The following is a 19,315-nucleotide window of genomic DNA, read 5'->3' on the forward strand; positions in this document are numbered from 1 at the left end:
AATTATACTTACATTTATTATAGTACGTATGTACGTACGTACGTAATAACATTACGCAATAGGCATATAATACAATATATTAGTACAAACTTACTCACAAGTCGCAAGTCACAACTTACAATAATGAATCATTGCCAAAGTTGGCACTTGGCTAAAATTAAGATTGAGTGTACTTAGTTTATTTTTTATTTACAGATTAAAATGAAATAAAACGAATTAAAATATTATTTCATAAAATCTACCTTTCTAACATTACTGAATGAAACGTTATAAACATGTATAACGAAATCCACGATATCAGCGCGAAATAATAAAACCGGGTCAATCACATTTTAATAGTCGTAACCTTAAAGCGGTATAAAATTTATTGAATAAACAATGGAACAATCGGTAAATTATAATGTCAATGTTTGCGGTAGGTTGTATATCGCTGCTTCCGTGTATGTAATGAGGCTCGACATAATTTAGTAGCATAATATGACACGCTACGATAATATTCCCGGTGGAGTAACCTTTTACAAGCCTCTCGGGATAGATAGTTTAGTTGATTTCATGCAAGTTTTCTCGTCTCTAATAGTCAAATCAATTTTACTCATACAATCAATATAAATAAAAAAAAATCTATTATTAAAATCATCCTTTGAGGTACCAGCAGGTACAAAATAATTAAAACTATGAATAGGGTTGCTTGTCGTTGTCACCACATACATAATACTATTTATTTTAATATAAACTTTTCTACTAATGATACTCGTTTGCAGGCTTTGTTGCAAGATCCATCATTTCGGATTTTCAACCTTGAGCACAGAATTTTCCTCGAAAATTTTCCGGTATGATGCAATTTTGTAAGCAGATGTCCACTTTGCGAACTGATAATGCGACGCAGATTTACAGTGCTACTATTATGGTGTCGTTGAGGGAACTTTTGTCTTGAAGGCTTTCCAACAAAATCAATACAAATCACAAACATTGTCGGTTTCCATCCAAACATGAACGTACATTTATATAGGTCTATGTGATTAGACGTAGGTACACATTGGTTGAATTAACTTACCGTCAATGCACAGCCTTAATCCTAAAACTCGATTTACACTCGCGCGCGAGCCACGAGGCGAGCCGCGAGACGCGCCGCGAGCCCTGAGTGTAAACTCGAGCTCACGGCTCGTCTCGCGGCGCGGCTCGCGGCTCGCGGCTCGCAGGGCTCGCGTCGGGTGCTATTTCCAAAGGAGCTCGAGGGGGACGCGAGCTTTGTGTTTACACTCGCGCTTCGACGCGAGCTGCGAGACGCGCCGCGAGCCGAGCCACGAGGCGCGAGTATAAATCTCGTATTAGTGTCTAAACAGACTATGCCGATGTTCCGCAGCGGAAATTCCGCATGATTACGTCAGTAATGTCAAATGCATACAATATAACACGACGGAATTACGGCATGGTGTGTCATCGGTAATTTAAAATACATTGCAGGCGAAACCAAGCCGAACTTCCGCAGCAGAAATTCGGCATATACACTTATACTTAAATATTTACCAACGTCCATAATGTCTAGAGTCTAGGCGAGACTAGACTGTCCAGCTCTAGACTTTCGAGGGAAAGAGCATCGCATACAACGAGCTGCACTGTGTAGACGTTCTATATTCTTGTACTATACACTTTATGCGGCACGCAGTAGCTTTTCCTCTAAGGTTTTTCTCCCACAATAAAACTTTATCGCCTCTTTCAAGTATTATTTGACAGTGTTGATGCGTTAAATTGCGATTAATAGATGATTAGCCATTCAGGGCGGCGTTTACTGCGGGCTCGTAATAAATTCACTTTATAGCATATCAATCATGGCACCCGGGCCCGCTTGACCTCAGCGACGCGTAGTAAATTACATTTTATAGACTGCCATAGATTGCCATAATCGCTAATCGAACGATAAAATTGTAGTTTACAAATTTCGCGCGCCCGTAAACTTTTGCGGAAGCTGATATTGGACTTAACAATGGCTTGTTTTACGTCCTTACTAATGTGAAAGAGTCTGTCACTTCTTCACGCTCAAACGGCTATACTAAATTAGGTAAAATGATGATACTTTGAGAAATGGATAAGGACATAGGATAGTTTTATCGCGGGAAAATGTGCTGCGGAAAATTTCCGCGCGATTAACGAAATTATATCAAAAGAATGTCATCTAGCCTGTTTATAAAGCTATTTTACCTTATATCTTTTCCGCAAGAATAATATTTTGTCTATCTCAGGTACTTTAGTGATTACATCGAACCATACTAAAGTTCTTAAAAGTATTATATAACTAGCTGATGCCCGCGACTTCGTCCGCGGCAATAATATTATAGTAGTATGTCTGCAGGCTGATATATCTCAAGCATCGTGCTAGCTAGAAAGTTGAAATTACAAAATATGTATAAACAAATATAAAAATTTAAAATATATCCTCCTCATTTATTGAAAGTCCATTAAAAGGTAGCCTAAGTTACTCCTTATTATTTTCGCTATCTGCCAAAAAAAGTCCAGTTAAAATTGCCCCAGCCGTTTCAGAGATTAGCCGGAACAAACAGACAGACAAAAATTGTAAAAAGTGCTATTTTGGTATATGTACCGTATGTACATTGTACATTCATATGCATGTAGTAAAAAACAGTTCTTTCAATATTACAAACAGACACTCCAATTTTATTTATATGTATAGATTTTTAAGTCCTAGACGTAAAAGTGATTCATAGGCAGATGACTGGATTGAAGGGGTTGAATAAAACCCAGCTGACAAAAGTCCACCATCTGCTTATAAATGCATTTCTCTAATTATAGTACACTGTCATTTATCCAAAACAGCGCTTGATAACAAAACAGATGTACCTACCTATGTCAGCACCTTGTACAGCTAATAGCTACCTAATTAATACCCAAACCGCATGTTCCTTAAAACAGTTCAGATAATCGTTTAAAAACTCAACGTCGGAAGATAAACTTCTGTTTTAAAGTCATAAATTGAGCGTCATTAAAGTTAATGGTCAAGTGAAGTGGCCAGGTTTAACGTGCACTTAGATAATCTGCGCCTGCGCTGTAAATAACCAGCACTTGTGTTTACGATAGTATCAGCTATCAGATAAAAAACAGGCCTAAAACAGGCTGCAGAAAATAAAAAATAATGCAAGTACGACTCCAGTAGAGTTTCGCAGCTAAACATGTTTGGGGTCGATTTATATGCGTCCGCCCGGCGCCCGAACGCGTGGCTTGGCGGTGACACCGCGAGATCACAAGAAATAGTATATTATTTTATATATCATACATACAATTATTGCTTGTGATTAAATTACCTAAAATAGCTCCTAAACACGCTACGCGGCGTAGCGGCCAAACTGCTCGTTCGCGCGGTCGCATATAAAATCGAGTCTTAGGTTGGGCTGCACCAGAGGCGTGGTTAAATGTTAAAGTTATGGTCAAACTTATGGTTCTAGTTAAGGCTAATTTAACTTTAACCTTAACTTTGACTGCAGAATTTGACAGAAGACGTTGCTGGTCCGACAAGGCTTTATAAGAACGTAGGCTGGGGCGCTGCTAGTATAGGAGAACTGCCAAAAATGGCGTTTTTGTATGATGACAGCGTTAGTTCCTTTTTTCGCCACGTGCATTTAAAGCCTTGTCGAACTCTATGATTACAGTTAATATGATGGCGTCCATTTTTAACTTTAACCAAAGGTTTGACATTTTGCATTGTAGTTAAAGTTACAGTTATAGTTAAAGTAAGTTGGTGCAACCCACTCTTATTGCGTACAACAAGGGTGGGTTGCACCAACTTACTTTGGCTACTTATTAACAAATAGCGACCTTCTTTTAGCGTGAAATCCTCGTAAGGATTTCACGCTAAAAGAAGGTCGCTATTTTAGGCTAAAGCTGCCAGTTGGCATCGGACGACATGAAGCAACCGCAGACGACTTCTCGTCGCGACATTGGTTTGTATGTATTTCTATGAAATACCCTGCGCAGCTATAGCGACACATTCATAGAAATAACCATAGAAATTACGTGTCACGCGACATGTCGTCCGCTGCAACTTCATGTAGGCCGTAGTATAGCAATATTCATATTGCTATACTGTGATGTAGGCGGCTTCCAGCTTGTACCTTTAAGCAATTGAAACACTAAAAATTATTAACATTAGGAAAAGCTTCTAACAATTGTTTATTAATGAAAAGCTTAAAGACAAATATAATATTTTTAAAGTAGCAAATATTTTTATAAGAATAATCTTTACATTAAGCTATTTTTAAACGCATTAAGAAGGTATACGTATACGTATACATTCTTAATGCGTTTAATAATTAATAATTAATATCAGGAACTGAACATAGAACGTATACGTTCTATGTTCAGTTCCTGATATTAATTATTATTTATCAAAAGCTTGAACAATGATCATATTTTGTAACTAAAGTATATTATTTAGCTAGTATCTCTGTATTATTAAAAATCGTTAAAACCTAGTTATCAATGTTGTAAGTACCTTACAGTGTACACCATCGATAACTAGGTTTTAACGATTTTTAATAAAACAGATTCACATTGATTTTTAATAAATCTGTTTAGTGCAAAAACATTAATTGACAGTTTACTATGTAATATACCTAGGTGTAGGTTTACTATGTATATAAATACCTAGGTAATATTGTTTACACTCAATCACAACCTTCTCAAAATTAAAAATATTATCACAATGATTGATACAATCCAAAGTTTATGCTTTGTTCTGCTTCATAATATTATAATTTATTATATAGGAAGCAAAAAGAAAATTAAGAAAATTTTAGCCATCATCAACTTTTGAACAATTTTAATAAGTACTTAACAGCTCCTTTTTGTTTCAGTTCTAACCAAAATGGTGTAAACGGAGGATAAGAATTTAAGTACAACGAATCACCAAAACAACCCGCAATAAGAAGCCTTAAAGGTAAGTTTTTATTGCACATCTTACTATAATATACTATAGTATAGATGAAAATGAAGAATGAAAGAAGAATGTTTCAATGGGAGTTATTAAAACGCATGCTTAGTTATATTGAGCAATATTTTGCATATATTATAATACGTGCACACGTGATAAAAATGATTACAATACTTACCTACAATAACAAAAATAAAAGGATATTAATTTTTAATTTACTTTAGTACGTTTTTAGCGTGTATTTTTTGCCTTTATCTCTCCATCTCAATGCCCCCTAATTTCTCTGGGTCTTCGCCTGCCCCCCCCCCAAAGGCTCAAACGCCCACGTTGAGAACCTATGATCTATATTCTATACCAATATATTATATTATTATAAAGCGGAAGAGTTAGTTTGTTTGTTGAAGAAACAGAGGAAAATGTGAAAAAAAAGGAAAATTATTTGAAAGGCTTCTCTCACGAACTACTGGAGCCATTTTTTAGGGTTCCGTAGCCAAATGGCCAAAAACGGAACCCTTATAGATTCGTCATGTCTGTCTGTCTGTCTGTCCGTCCCTCCGTATGTCACAGCCACTTTTCTCCGAAACTATAAGAGCTATACTATTGAAACTTGGTAAGTAGATGGTGAAGGTGAAGTGGGGTATCTATGGATAGGTCTTGAAAAATCATATTGAAGTTTCTAATATTATTATTCTCTAACCTAAATAGTTTGCGAGAGATACTCTTCCAAAGTGGTAAAACGCGTGTCACCCCCCCTCTAATTTCTAAAGTATAATAAGTCTAAAAAATATATATAATGTACATTACTATAAAAACTAAAAAACGAAAATTAGTTTCAACGAGATCTAGCAAGCAGTTTTTTATACGTCATAAATGGTAAACCTTAAACCAACAATAAATTTTTTTTCATCTAACCTATGCGTGTGGGATATCTATGGATAGGTCTTCAAAAATCATATTGAAGTTTCTTATGTAATTTTTTTCTAACCTGAGTATAATAGTTTTTTTAATACGTCATAAAATATGGTAAACCTTAAATTAACTTTCATTAAATCAACTGAAACATAAAAATAAATCAAAAACCTTTTAATTTCATAAAAAATAAACCTTATTGTTGCTGTGGAACCCTTCATGGGCGTGTCCAACTCGCACTTGGCCGGTTTTATGTTATTTGTCACAGATAAAGAGAGGGTGAAGGGACACAGGCAATTTTTTTGCGGAAAAATGTACGGTTACCGTGAAATTCCTAATTAACGAGGGCGATGCCGCGCGGAACGTCTAGTACTATAATTAATAATAATAAAATAAGCACTAATTATCTCCTTACTAACATTTTAAGTATTCAAATTAGGAATTTTACAATTAATGAAATGTAATTAATAGAGAGTAAAATATTATATTATAATGTCTATTATATACTTAGGTAAGTATCTAGGTTTCTAAATTATAAGTGATTAAAATGTACTTATTTAAAAAAAATCGGCAAATAAATTATAAATTAAACAAAAATTATATTTTTTTCCAATAAAACTTGTAAAATATAAAATTCTTTCATTTAAAAGACCTATGGAATTCTTCATTTCAATAGGTCTTTATCATAGACTTAATATATACTGTCCTTTATAATGAGCATGCATTGGTTAGAGATCGGCCATTCTAAAACCGGCATTGAGTTTCCAGTCCCCTTCTAAACTCCAGAACGATATTGAGCAAGAGAGAGATAGAACTACATAGGCTGTCTCAAGAAGCTCTCCGCAGGCTGTAGGAGAGAGAAAGAGATAGCGGTTGAACAAACATGGCGACGAAACAGATATGGCACCTCGGGCTGAATGTCTAACTCACACTAGTGTTTTGGTTGTGTTAATCTCTGTTGTACAAAAACTATCTCCATAAAAACTTGGCTCTATCATGATTCATGGGCCATGGCTCTATCCTCTGATGTAGCTTAGCTTAGTACTAGGATTTCATTTGTACGGTAGGTATATATTGGTCTAAAGTTAAAAAAAAATAATAAAATAAAAGAACGCAAAAAATGTAATATTATCGAAAATAAAAACATATAGGGATTTAAGGCTCTACATATTGACATCGATTTCTTAAAATTAAATAAACTTTGTAATAATTTTATGTTACCAGAATTAACATTTTATTCTAAATAAATTAAAAATAGATAATAATAATTTTATTTATTATAATTATTGTTTATTATCTTATGAGTCATGGTTACTGCATTTTCCTTCTTCGTTTCTGTACAACGAGCTTCTGAATATCGTCTGTCATTCCCGAGCTTAAAAGCTTCGTACAGTACTTGGCATTGAAGTACCAACGTTTATACATAGATGGCGCTTTTATTGTCCTATTTGGTGAAACAAAGGCGTTTGCAAGTCTTTTTGCAGTTTTATCTGATATAAACTTACGCTAATCCATGTTGTTGTCTTTGTCCGATCGGTTGGAAAAGTCTTTTAACATATTTTGATGGCTAGAGCCCACATATCATAATATTATAGTCGAATCCACGTTATTATTTTTTAAAATAAAATATTTTACAATTGTTGCTGTTTTCGAAGCTTACAAATTTCAATTCCCACTTTAGGAAAACTTTCCTTTTTAATTAGGAACGTAAGTACATAGTACGTAGGTCAAGACTTATTTCCATTCTCCCACGCAAACTGCCTTGCGGTACTCAGATTTGTTACAATTTATAACTAGTTTCTAGTAAAATGGTTTTTTTAACATCTGAAGTTACTTAATTGTCGGATGTTTTTGCCAAAACTTATATACTTAGTGTCTTAGTAAATTACTTATTAAATATATTGAATAAATAAAAATTTACATACATAATAATATTATACATAGTATTAATTTAATTTTTACATTCAAAGCTTTGCTCAACGTACTCTGCGCTTTGTCCTTTTCCCCGCGTCACGTGACAGAGCTTTTGGTAGAGTCCATTCAAGTTCCGAGAGTTTTCCATAGATGTCACTTTTTCAAAACCGTGTAATGTTGAGTAGTACTCTACTTACTTAGAATAATATTATGATAATATCATATTTTGTCCTATTTGAATTATTATAGTAATATATTATATTATAAGAATCAGAAAAGTTTGTTTGCGGTCTCGGTAAAATAAAATATATTTTTGGTAAAAAATCCAAATTCAAGCCTTCGAACTACTTTCGGATTACTTATCAGTTTGTTTGACGTTTAATGTTTATAATATTATTCTTCTGTTAGATCCAGAATATATCGAAGCTGTACATACCTACTGTAAGATTAAAATTTAAAATAAGTACAACAATTCAAGTAAAGGTATTCGCATTCCTTCATATCGAAATCCCAACTTAACTCGAGTATTCAAATGTAGACTTTGTGTTGTTTCGCTCAAGACTGAATTTGTCACTGAGTAGCCCACTAGTCACCAACAGTACATGAACTTGTTTGATACAAGTTTACAAATTCACTCAGGGCCTTGGTATACCTACCAATTTGATTGGCCGAGAGCACTGTCTCGCCAATCTACTCGGTAGGTGTAAAAAGCCCTAAGTCCCACATGACACAGCATATGACAGCTTAAATAGCTTTATACTTTGCAAATACTTTGAGAAGAATGTACGAATACCTCTAGGTATCGTGTTTTTAATACGAGTGAAATAATTATTATACTTACTGTAAGTTTACAAAAACATAATATCAAAATGTCTCATGTACGAAAAGCGAGTTATAAACTTTCTCAAAATATAATAGGTATTCAGCTTTATCTAAAAAGAAACTGTATTATGCATGCTATTAAAAAAGTATTCAAGAGACAATAGATGAAGGAAATTAAAACAATATCTCTCAATAGGCGAACAAAGGATGTTTACACAAAAGTCACAACTTTTATTGTACCCTTTGCTTCCAACAAACGAAATGCAAATGAATTCGAAAGCCAAATTGTTGCAGATCGTGCGTGGACGCATACGAAATGCCCTAGTTTTCTATATAAATTCAAATCACTTTTTTTGGCGAAGAGAAAGCTGAAACCGGGGCACAAGTTTAGTTTAGTGAAAGATATTATACGGGAGTGTTGTGTTGGTTCAATTTTACGTATTTCTTTTGTAAATAATTAGATAAATTAGTTCAAAGTAATACGTAACGTTAGTTACTGAAGAAATTGACCAATTATTCACTAAAATCTGTGATACTTAAAAGCGCCTTTAAGTTCTCGACAATAATATAGTACTAAATATAAAAGTTACGTTTAACTTTGTATCACGTAAAGTAGTGAAATCATTTGTCTATTGTTAGAAACTAAATATTATTACTAATAACAATATGAGATCGTATTATTCAAATGGTTTGAACGATAAACTTCGTGAGTTGGCTCTACGGAGAGTTTTAAATGTTGTAATGTCGAGTTGCACGATTTACACGCTAGATGGCGACGGCGGTTAAAAGTAAGTGATATCAAGGTTGTTGTAGCTAGGGTGGGTTGCACCAGAGGCGTGGTTATAGTTATAGTTATGGTCAAAGTTATGGTTATAGTTAAGCCTAACTAACTTTGACCACAGAAAATGACAGATGATAGCTGGTCCGACAAGGCTTTAAATGATCGTGGGTGGAGGCGCTGCTGGTAAAGGAGAAATGTCAAAAATAGCGTTTTTGTATGATGACAGCGTTAGTTCCCTTTTTCGCCACGTTCATTTAAATCCTTGTCAAGCTCAAGGTTATTGTTAAATATGGCGTCCATTATTGACTTTAACCAAATATTTGTCATTTTGCATTGTATTTAAAGTTACAGTTATAGTTAAAGTGAGTTTATAAGTGAGTTTATATGTACAATATTAAAATTATGTACCTACTTATGTCTAAACTCCTAACTGTTAGAAAACTAAAGCTATGTTATACTTACACCTTTTTTTTTTTTTACTTTCACCTACTAGAAAAAAAATCTTGTGATTGTCCGCATTGCGGGTAAAACGAGTAGAAAATTTCAAAATTTTCATTAGCATTCGGTCCAACCTTTGTGGTTGATCATTTTATGGCCTAATTTAACATCACATACATTTTTAAAATTATGTTTCTTAATTTAAATTTATAACTTAATCCAAGCCCGCGCTTTATGGTTATTTCAGGTCCTTGATTAAAGTGTTTCCAAATACTGCTTTATATGCGGTCTTATCTCTAATTGTGAAACAGCTTTGCAAAAATTTTGATAAAAATTATTATACGTACCCCTTGAGATAAAAATAAAATGTACAAAATTTTAATATTTCGTGATAAATTATCTTATCCGCCTTTATAATTTATTACAATACATTTTGAATAATAAATAAAAAGAATCCGTAGGTATTAATTTTCATAGTTGTTTTATGCAACCAAGAATAATAAATGTAAGTAATAAACAAATAACTAAAATGATTTATCGTCGGGAGCGTTGTGAAATTTATTTTATACACGAATTACTTAATTTTTATACATTTGTAAGAGGTATCTGTATGAAGTACGGTAGCGTAATTTGTATGATGATAATATTTTTAATGAGGCTTAAAGTAATTGGGAGAGTTCGACGCGGGTGTTCCGAGACTCTACATTTAAAAACGCAGCAACAAGATTGCGTTTATGTTCTCTAATAAGCTACCGCCACATGTTTCATATTATTAGGTACTATGTTAAATAATGAGAATACCCACTGACCACTCTTAATAACTACATTGGCTTTACCGTTTATTTTTGTAGAGTTACAATTTACTAGCATACTTCAAACACGACGCGTGTGGTTACGAAATTGCAATGTTTTATACCAGTTTTACATGGGTTATTGCTCCATAATAATATTATAATAATTTGAAATATAGTTTTAAAAGTTTATAAACTTTACTGAGCACCTACGTAACATGTATACTAAAGTGAAGTTTATTTATTTACAATTTACCTACATAAAATGGTTCAACGTTTATCAAAATATTTCTTTTTGAATGCTGAGTGTAGAATAATGGCTGTGACGACGAGCGAGCGAAAGAAAACGAGCCGTGCGTGCAAAAAGAATCGGCGGTAAAGTTTTTCCCAAATCATTTAAACCTCTACTTTTAAACCAATTTATTAATATTCTCATTCAATTTATTACTTATATTTTTATACTAGGGCGGTAAGTCGGAAGCGGGGAGATCCGGGTAATAATAATAAGTCAGCGCGCCCCCCGCAAGATGGCGCGACGGGAACACAAGTAATCCATTTATTCTCGGGGCGAGGTTTATGTAGTGAACTCTTAACGCTATTATACTATTTCATATTACTGAATATTGTCGCTTCGTAAATTGCTTTTACTTATGTTATTGTTCGGAATAAAATTTATTTTGTGGTACCAAAACTGAAATGTTGTAGGTAGAGTCCAAATAACCGAAACTTCAAGTTATGTCAATTTTTTTTGTGACTAGCCACATATATTTTTAACCGCAAGGTGTGTTCCTTAAGTCATTTTTGCTGTATTAATTTTGATATATTATATGTAGGCATATATAATGTAGGCATCAAAATAACAACCGATTTAAAACTACTATAATTCGTATATTTAAAATGTCTTGCAAATTAAAATCAGTTAATACTTAATTATGGAAATGAATGATTGTTCGGCCGATTAAAATCTTATTACTCAGTTTATGAGGTGTTATGTTATTGTTAAAGTAACACTTAATAATTCAACGGAAAATGTAATTCCTCACAGCAGGACGCTAGTTATGACAATATTTTATATTGTGTCGAAAGATTTTAAAGAAATAATAAAGTTGTAAAGCCATTTAAGGGGTAGTTAAAATTATGTATATTTTTTAAATTCATATTCCTATCTAGCAGTTGTATCATTACGGAGGCGATTTTTAAAACTATTTATCGATCTTTCTTTTTCTGTGTCTCATTTTAAGGCTTCTAAGGAGTGGAATTAATACTTTAATGTCTACTCTACCTATTTGTGTAACAAGCAAGATCCTGTTGTTCTTACAAAAATTTAATCACACAATCGTGTATCATACACAAAGTTTTAATTAATACTTTGGAGCAGAAAGTAATTTCGAAGATATCTGAAGTATGAGCATTCTTGCCTCGGGGATCGAAAGTTTCCCACTTCCCAGGAATTTTGTATAATCACTTTAATTGAAGCGGCCTGGAACGTTTTGTAATTGTAACCCGGGGCTTGTAATTGTGGATGCCGGAGTTATGTCTTTTGTTACACAATCCTTGAGGCGTTCTTGTGTAAATTAAAAAAAAATCAAAGAGCCAACGTGGAAAACAGGGTGTTGTAACTTATTATTTGATGGGTCCATGTAATTTTCAGTTTTTTTGTTATTTATTTTAGGGTTTGTGTTGAAACCGACAATGCCAGCCTATTTCATCGTTTAGTTATCTGTAGTGTCAGCGTAATTTTGAAGCGGATGAAACAATTTTGATAATTTTATTAAATTTTTGTCAGCACAAAAAATACTAAAGTTATAAAAGTAAACGATGAAGGTTTTTTGTCTAGGTTCTTTCATAATATTATAATAATTATAGTTACAACCAAGCCTATCTCACTATTGAAACTCTCTTTTTAAGTACCTACTTTTTTTTTTCTTTTTTTTAGTTCCTCCCCCTAACATTATCAGGGCTTGTTAATTCACATAATACAATTTTTTCCAAATACATTTCCTGTTTACGACCTACTATGAACAATTTAAAATTGCCAATTATATTACAATATTCAAATTAATACTTAATTACAAATAAAATTTCTAAAATTAATACAATGTCAATAGTAAAAACTCGATAAAACAGTGGCACGATCCAAAAACTATCCTAATATCACACTAACCTATCAATAGAACCTAATTAGTATCACAGATTATAATATTGCTATTTCTCTTATAAACTATACCCACGATCGTCCTGCAAAAAGCTAGGAAGGTCCCGCTTTAAGTACCTACTACAATGCCAACAATCATTATTATAGGAGTCTTAGAAAATTAGAAAAACATAGTTTTTGTCATTTTATATAATTCAGGTGCTTTCTTCAAGTATATTTTATATCCAGCTTAGCCTAAGAGATCGTCCATTTTCCTCGAGTGCTGAAGTTGAAAGAGTTCCGAGTTCCGTGCGATAGTATCAAATAACAAAGAAAGTTTTTACTACTTAAGTTCTGCTACGGAGATACCGACTGCTTTTCCAATTCCAAGCAGAGTTATACAGCCTTCCCTAGCTGTTATGTAACATAATAATATTATACTAAGACTTCAATGTCTGTCCGTCTGTCCGTCTATCCGTCTGTCTGTCTGTGTGTCTCCAGGCTGTAACTCAAGAACCGCTATAGACATCTGAAATTTTCACAGATTGTGTATATCTGTTGCCGCTATAACAACAAATACTAAAAACAAAATAAATTAAATATTTAAGGGGGGCTGCCATACAACCAACGTTTATTTTTGCTCGTAATTAATAATGGCATTACATAGGCACTTCAAATATAGTATAGAGTATAGTTCAACTCGCACTTGGCAATTTTTTTATATAATAAGGCGTAGGCGTTATGTAGCTTAAGGTAGGTAGAATTGACACTTACCCACACAAGGTAAAACTTTATACTAAAGTTTCCAATCATTATGTAAATAAACATCTAAAAGATATTATTAACATGTTAAAAAAGTTACATTACAGTATTATTTTAAAACCCAATATACAGTGTGTAACAAAAGTAAGTGATAATACTTTAGGGTGTGTACGTGTTCCTTTGTAGAGAGTTCACTGTAAAAGTAGCAGCGCTGAAAGAACAAAAATTTTTTTCCTTTTGTATGGGCAAGGGCCCGAGCGTGTGAGCGAGTTTCCCCATACAAAAGGGAAAAAATTTTTGGTCTTTCAGCGCTGCTACTTTCACAGTGAACTCTCTACAAGGAACACGTACACACCCTAAAGTATTATCACTTATTTTTGTTTCATTTTTGTTATACCCCAGGTATTAATTTGGGTCGATTATATAGGTATAAATCAAAATTTTTAATTTTTTATATCAATTCCCAAACGTTAGAAAACTAAGTTCGATTATTACAATTTTTAGGGCAACAATATTATTAATCGTATTAGACATACTTAACTTAATAAAATACATATTTAATGGCCTCTTACATTTAAGCTTACAATATTGGGAGCCGTCGCGGTTTGAATTTAAATTGGTACATTTATATAGCCTCAAAAAAGCCGGACCCCTCTTTATTCTCTTTTTATAATGTAATTTTCTTAAATCACCTGATGCCCTCGGTCCCTATCTCCTTAATTCTTAAAATTACTTATTGGCGGCAGTACTTACTACATTTTATAGTACTTATTAATAAATATAATTTAAGTTTTAAAGTGATTTTTATACTATACAGTAAGACAAAATGAATATTAAATAATTTTGGTAAATTAAAGTGACCTTGAATAATACTTAATAAATCCTTATAATAAAGGCATAAATTATATTTATATTTTAAATAAGACTATAAAATAAATTGCTAATTGTTGCAATTATCAAGAAGTAAACTACGCAAAAAATTACTGCAATTTATCAGCATAATTTATCATCCTTATAGACTATAGTAATTATTATGATTAATATTCATTTGAAATATCATTTTCATCAGTATAATTAGAATAAATACAAAATATTTTATATTATATAATATACTTAGGTAAGAAAAAATATATACTTCCTAATTGCTAATAAATCAAATAAACAATAGTTTTCTAATAAGTTACAGGGTGTTTACTGTTTACATAATAATCATGTTTAGCCCTACAGAAACTTTCGTAATATTTTTCAACTTTTCCTCGCACTTTTACTAAGCCTTGGTGATTTAAAGATGTGTCCCTTATATAATGTTGCGCAGGCGCATATTACTTAGGTATAAATCAAGTGGTAGCGAGTGGTCGCGGCGCGGGGTCGTTCACCCCAAACATCTGTTCCCACATTTCAGTCACAGAGTTATCAAGACGGTTTCAAAACACGTATTGGCTATCACCATACACTGGTTTGTACTTAAATGCATTGATAACATAATATTATGATAGTTCATTCAAGCTCTTAATAGGAATATTAAATGTTGCAGGCTGGTTCCGTAGAGTTTATTAGCACTTAATCTAGTAGGCTGCCGAAATACGCAATCTTAAAAAAATATCAGAACTAAATAATGGCGGCGACAGCTTTTAGTGTTCCCTTTGATGTCTTTATAATCTCTTATTAAGAGGAATCGTAAATTTTTTACTCCAGTTATCCAAAGTTGTAAATTATTTTAAATGTTTTATGCATTTTAAACACGTCCGTTTGTCTTCGGTAGTAGTTAAATCTGATGCCAATTTTATTTCATAATTTTTAATTATTTCAATACTTATCCAAAAGCCAAAAGGACTTTGAGTCTGTAATCCTTACCTAATTATGGGATTAAATTAAAAAATAATAATAACTTGTTATTACTTGTATCATCCCGGCGATTATTACATCAACCCAATCACGAGTCAATTAAAAAAGCAATCTTCAAAGTAAGCGCTTTAATTTTATAAATACATATTCAGAGCCCCCGAGGCGATTGATCAGTTCAGGTATAATGGGGAGCGATCGGCCGCCATGACACCGCGCTCATTGGCGCTCAAAGCAACATGGTTGCCGTGTATTTTTAAAAGAAGAACGTTCGGCCCGACCCGGTCGGTTCCGAGTGCCCGATTATAGAATCAACCGCGACGAAACAAACTACACCCTGTGTGCATAACATTAAAGTTAAAAATTCAATGTTACAATTCAATGTTGTTTTGTTATTTCGACTGGAATGTTAATGTTAACGTTTTTCGAGTTTTATAAAAGTTTAAAATGTATCCGATTTTAGTATTTTATAGAAATAAATGTGACTCAACTGTGAATATTTAGTTAGATATAAAATTCCAGTTACCTTGCCTCTACATATTTGTCACTTTGTTAATCAGAATAATGATTAAGTAATGAGCATACATTATTATTTTAAAACAACAAGTGTGGTTAATTATAACCACACTTGTTGTTTTAAAAGTTTAAACCTCACTTTGTTAAAAATTTTTTTGAGAAAAGTAATAAATATCTTTTTTTTAAAACAAGGATTAAAGATGGATGTAAGTAATTCATGTTTAATAATTTATACTGTTTATTGTTTAATCAGAAAAAAATTGTTACTGTTGTTTTATCGTTATATATTTTGGGAAGAATATAATATACTTATATAATAATATAATAAGACGTATATATAATATATATACGTCTTATTACTAATATTACTTATAATTAATGTGAAAGTGTATCCTAAATCACTAAACCGATTTTGATGCTCGGAATAATCGGATAGGTACATGGTAAGTATAACGTTTATTCCGTAAAATACACAAGATACCTCAAGAATACTCAAGATACTACTGAAAAATCGAGTACGTAATAATTGAAGCTCATGCATGATCGCGTCTATTTCCATCGTGAGATTTACGAGCACTCCGCCGACTCAGCAGTTCCCTCCCGCCGCCCGTCGCCTGACAATCTCTAGTCGTAACTCTTCTTGATTAAAACAATTTCAAATTCGCCAGCTAAAAAATAGAGGAAACCGAGGAGGCAAATAAAAAGCTTCGGAAGATAGAAAACTTTTATGAAAAGCTTTTGTAAATTGAAAGCTTCGGATGATAGAGAACTCTTATTTTGTATTGTTTACTTTTGGTACAATTCAGGAGTTACAATGGCAGTATTACATATATGACGTACCCCTATTTACGTAAAATACTATAATACAAGAAATATTTAGATATTAATATCAAAGAAAACAAAAGGTAAAGTACCTACTTATACAAATAACACACAAGAAAAATTGGAGTTAAACCCTAACAAAAACAACTCATTTTTTTTACAATCGTTTCACAAACGGCGGAGTAACTCTTGAATATAGTATAAAAAAAATATCCAGAACCGAACATATTATAACCTCCTCCTTTTTGGAAGTTAGTTAAAAAGAAGTCTCTAGAAGCGAAGCTAGTTAAAATAGAGTTTATAATATAAATTATTATGATATCCTCTAGAGTCGCTGATGGTAAAAACAAAAATAGAGTGAAAATGAAATGTCATGCAAAACTGGAAACTACTGTATAATATTTTCATTTAGCTCTGTGTATATGAACATGTTCGAATACATTACTATATATTAAACCGGCAAGAACTCTGCGGTAACTTGACTCACAACTGGAATAAACAGGAGCTTTCATCCTGCACACCAAATTCGCCCTTACTCTACGATATTTGGTAGAGAAAACTGGACTTTACTTCTTCATCGATAAAGTTCGTTTCACTTTTGTTCACAAGATCGGTATTTGGATACACATTTTCCGTTCTGGGCCAAGGTGTATAATTTGTGGAAAACCGAAAGATATGAAGTTTGTCCGTACTTTCAAAACAAGGGTTGTTGTTACAGAAATTTCTTATACTCCATCCTTATTTACCTTAACAAAAACATATCATTATCTAAATTCCACATCTAAATGTACTTAGTATAGGCAGACCGCAGGTATAATATGTATAGCAAAAATTAAGCTGCGTCTCGCCTTGCTATAGCGACCAATATAATAATCGGCCAAGTGCGGGTCGGACTCGCGCACGAAGGGTTCCGTACCATTTCAGAGCAAAAATAAGAAAAATGTGTTTTTGTATGGGAGCCCCCTTTAATTATTAATTTTATAAATTTTATTATGAATAATTAAAACACAAATAAAACTGAGTATTTTATGAAAATATTAGGTGGCTACCTATTGTCATCATTAATATCGAGCAAAAAATGATTAAAAAATCACGTTTGTTGTATGGAAATTACATACCCTTAAATATTAAATTTATTTTATTTTTCGTATTTGTTTATAGCGGCAGCAGATATACATAATATAATCTGTGAAAATTTCAACTCTTTAGCTATTACCGTTATTGAGTTACAGCCTGGAGGCAGACGGACAGACGGACAGACATCGAAGTCTCAGTAATGGGTTCCCGTTTTTACCCTTTGGGTACGGAATCCTAAAAAGCTAGTGAGCCCCAATTGGCTAATAGGTTTCGTTGAAATTTTTGTTATAATTTTTTATTTCAGATCTGAAATAAATAAGTAAATCTAATTTTGAGAACCTCAAAAATAATATTGAATTGTCAAAATAACGTAAGTCGTAACCTTATCTTATAAAGTTTGTTGATTAAAATCGAGTGCAGCTACTGTCAATATTCAGGATACATCGTATCAGCAAATCCACGGGAAGTAGGTACAGCCGTCAGATCCGGTCTACGACTTTTGGACCTTATTCTCTATGTAATAAAGTCGAAGTGTACTATACGGGGTTCATCCCGGTATAAGCCCGGTCCCTCATTTGCGCTGAGCTTGTCAGCTCTGCCTCGATATTACATGTCACTTCCAATTAGAATATTAACTAGGATTTGTGTGTTTTCCTTATACGTAGTTATTGGTAAATTATTTTCGCGAGTGATACAATAGATATTATTATATTTCTATCTCTATTATAAAATAAATATGTTTCAAGGAGTATTCTCATGTTTACAAGTGTCACTACAGACGGATTAATAATATAATTTATTCTAATAATAATAGTTTATTTATAATATTAATTATCATTGAATATAGTTATAGACATAAAGTCCAGCAAATGTTCTGCAGTAGCAAATTCCAAATTAACGCCAGATATACTGTTTCATCTGCCGTTGATGCAATGGGCATTCATTACTCCCAACGAAGTATCCTTTGAGCGTGGCATAAATTTATACCTGGAAATCCTGAAATTGATATGGAGTTTGCTACTTTTTTGTAAATCTGTGGAACACTCGCTCTCAGTCTATTAGGTAACATTCAGGTCAAGATGTTAGATGAAATGGAACGGCGCGGCGTAGAAAAAATCAATATTATGATAATATGTGGTAGAAATAAAGAAACAGAATAACAAAAACATACTTTTTATATTCCAATTTCCATGGCACGGCAACACTAGAAAGTACATCAAACCACGCGACATTCTTTCCAGAAAGTTCCAAGGAAAAAATTCCAGAGGAGCATGCAAACATGCCCCAATTTGGAACAGTTCATTCATATTCATACTGCTTTCACCCGTCTTTCACCCTTTGTTCACTGTTACGCAACTCCCATTGTACCCCTTTTTGTTAATTTATTGCCCTTCCCTGCCCTTTGTCATACAAAATAATTTGCGAAGAATTCATCAAGGCCTACGGAGACAGATAATTTTTTATTGGGACAGTTTTGCCGAAAAACAAATTGTTTCTTTTGTTGGAACTTGGATATTGTTGAAGACAAATTAATGTAGAGTTTTGTGACACTAACCATGTCTGCT

The 19,315-nt window shown here is 33.0% G+C and overlaps 1 protein-coding gene across 3 annotated transcripts in view; it reads left to right on the plus strand.

The window, feature by feature from the left end:
* LOC121740448 (homeobox protein abdominal-B-like) overlaps nt 1–19,315 on the plus strand; it is a 114,381-nt gene that overhangs the window by 59,880 nt on the left and 35,186 nt on the right. For all 3 annotated transcript variants that reach the window (XM_042133141.1, XM_042133140.1, XM_042133142.1), the window contains exon 2: nt 4,866–4,948. The gene's annotated coding sequence lies outside the window, so the exon portion shown is untranslated. The remainder of the gene's footprint in view (nt 1–4,865; nt 4,949–19,315) is intronic.

This window comes from Aricia agestis, chromosome 3 (genome assembly GCF_905147365.1).
Source record: "Aricia agestis chromosome 3, ilAriAges1.1, whole genome shotgun sequence".
NCBI classification, from domain to species: domain Eukaryota; kingdom Metazoa; phylum Arthropoda; class Insecta; order Lepidoptera; family Lycaenidae; genus Aricia; species Aricia agestis.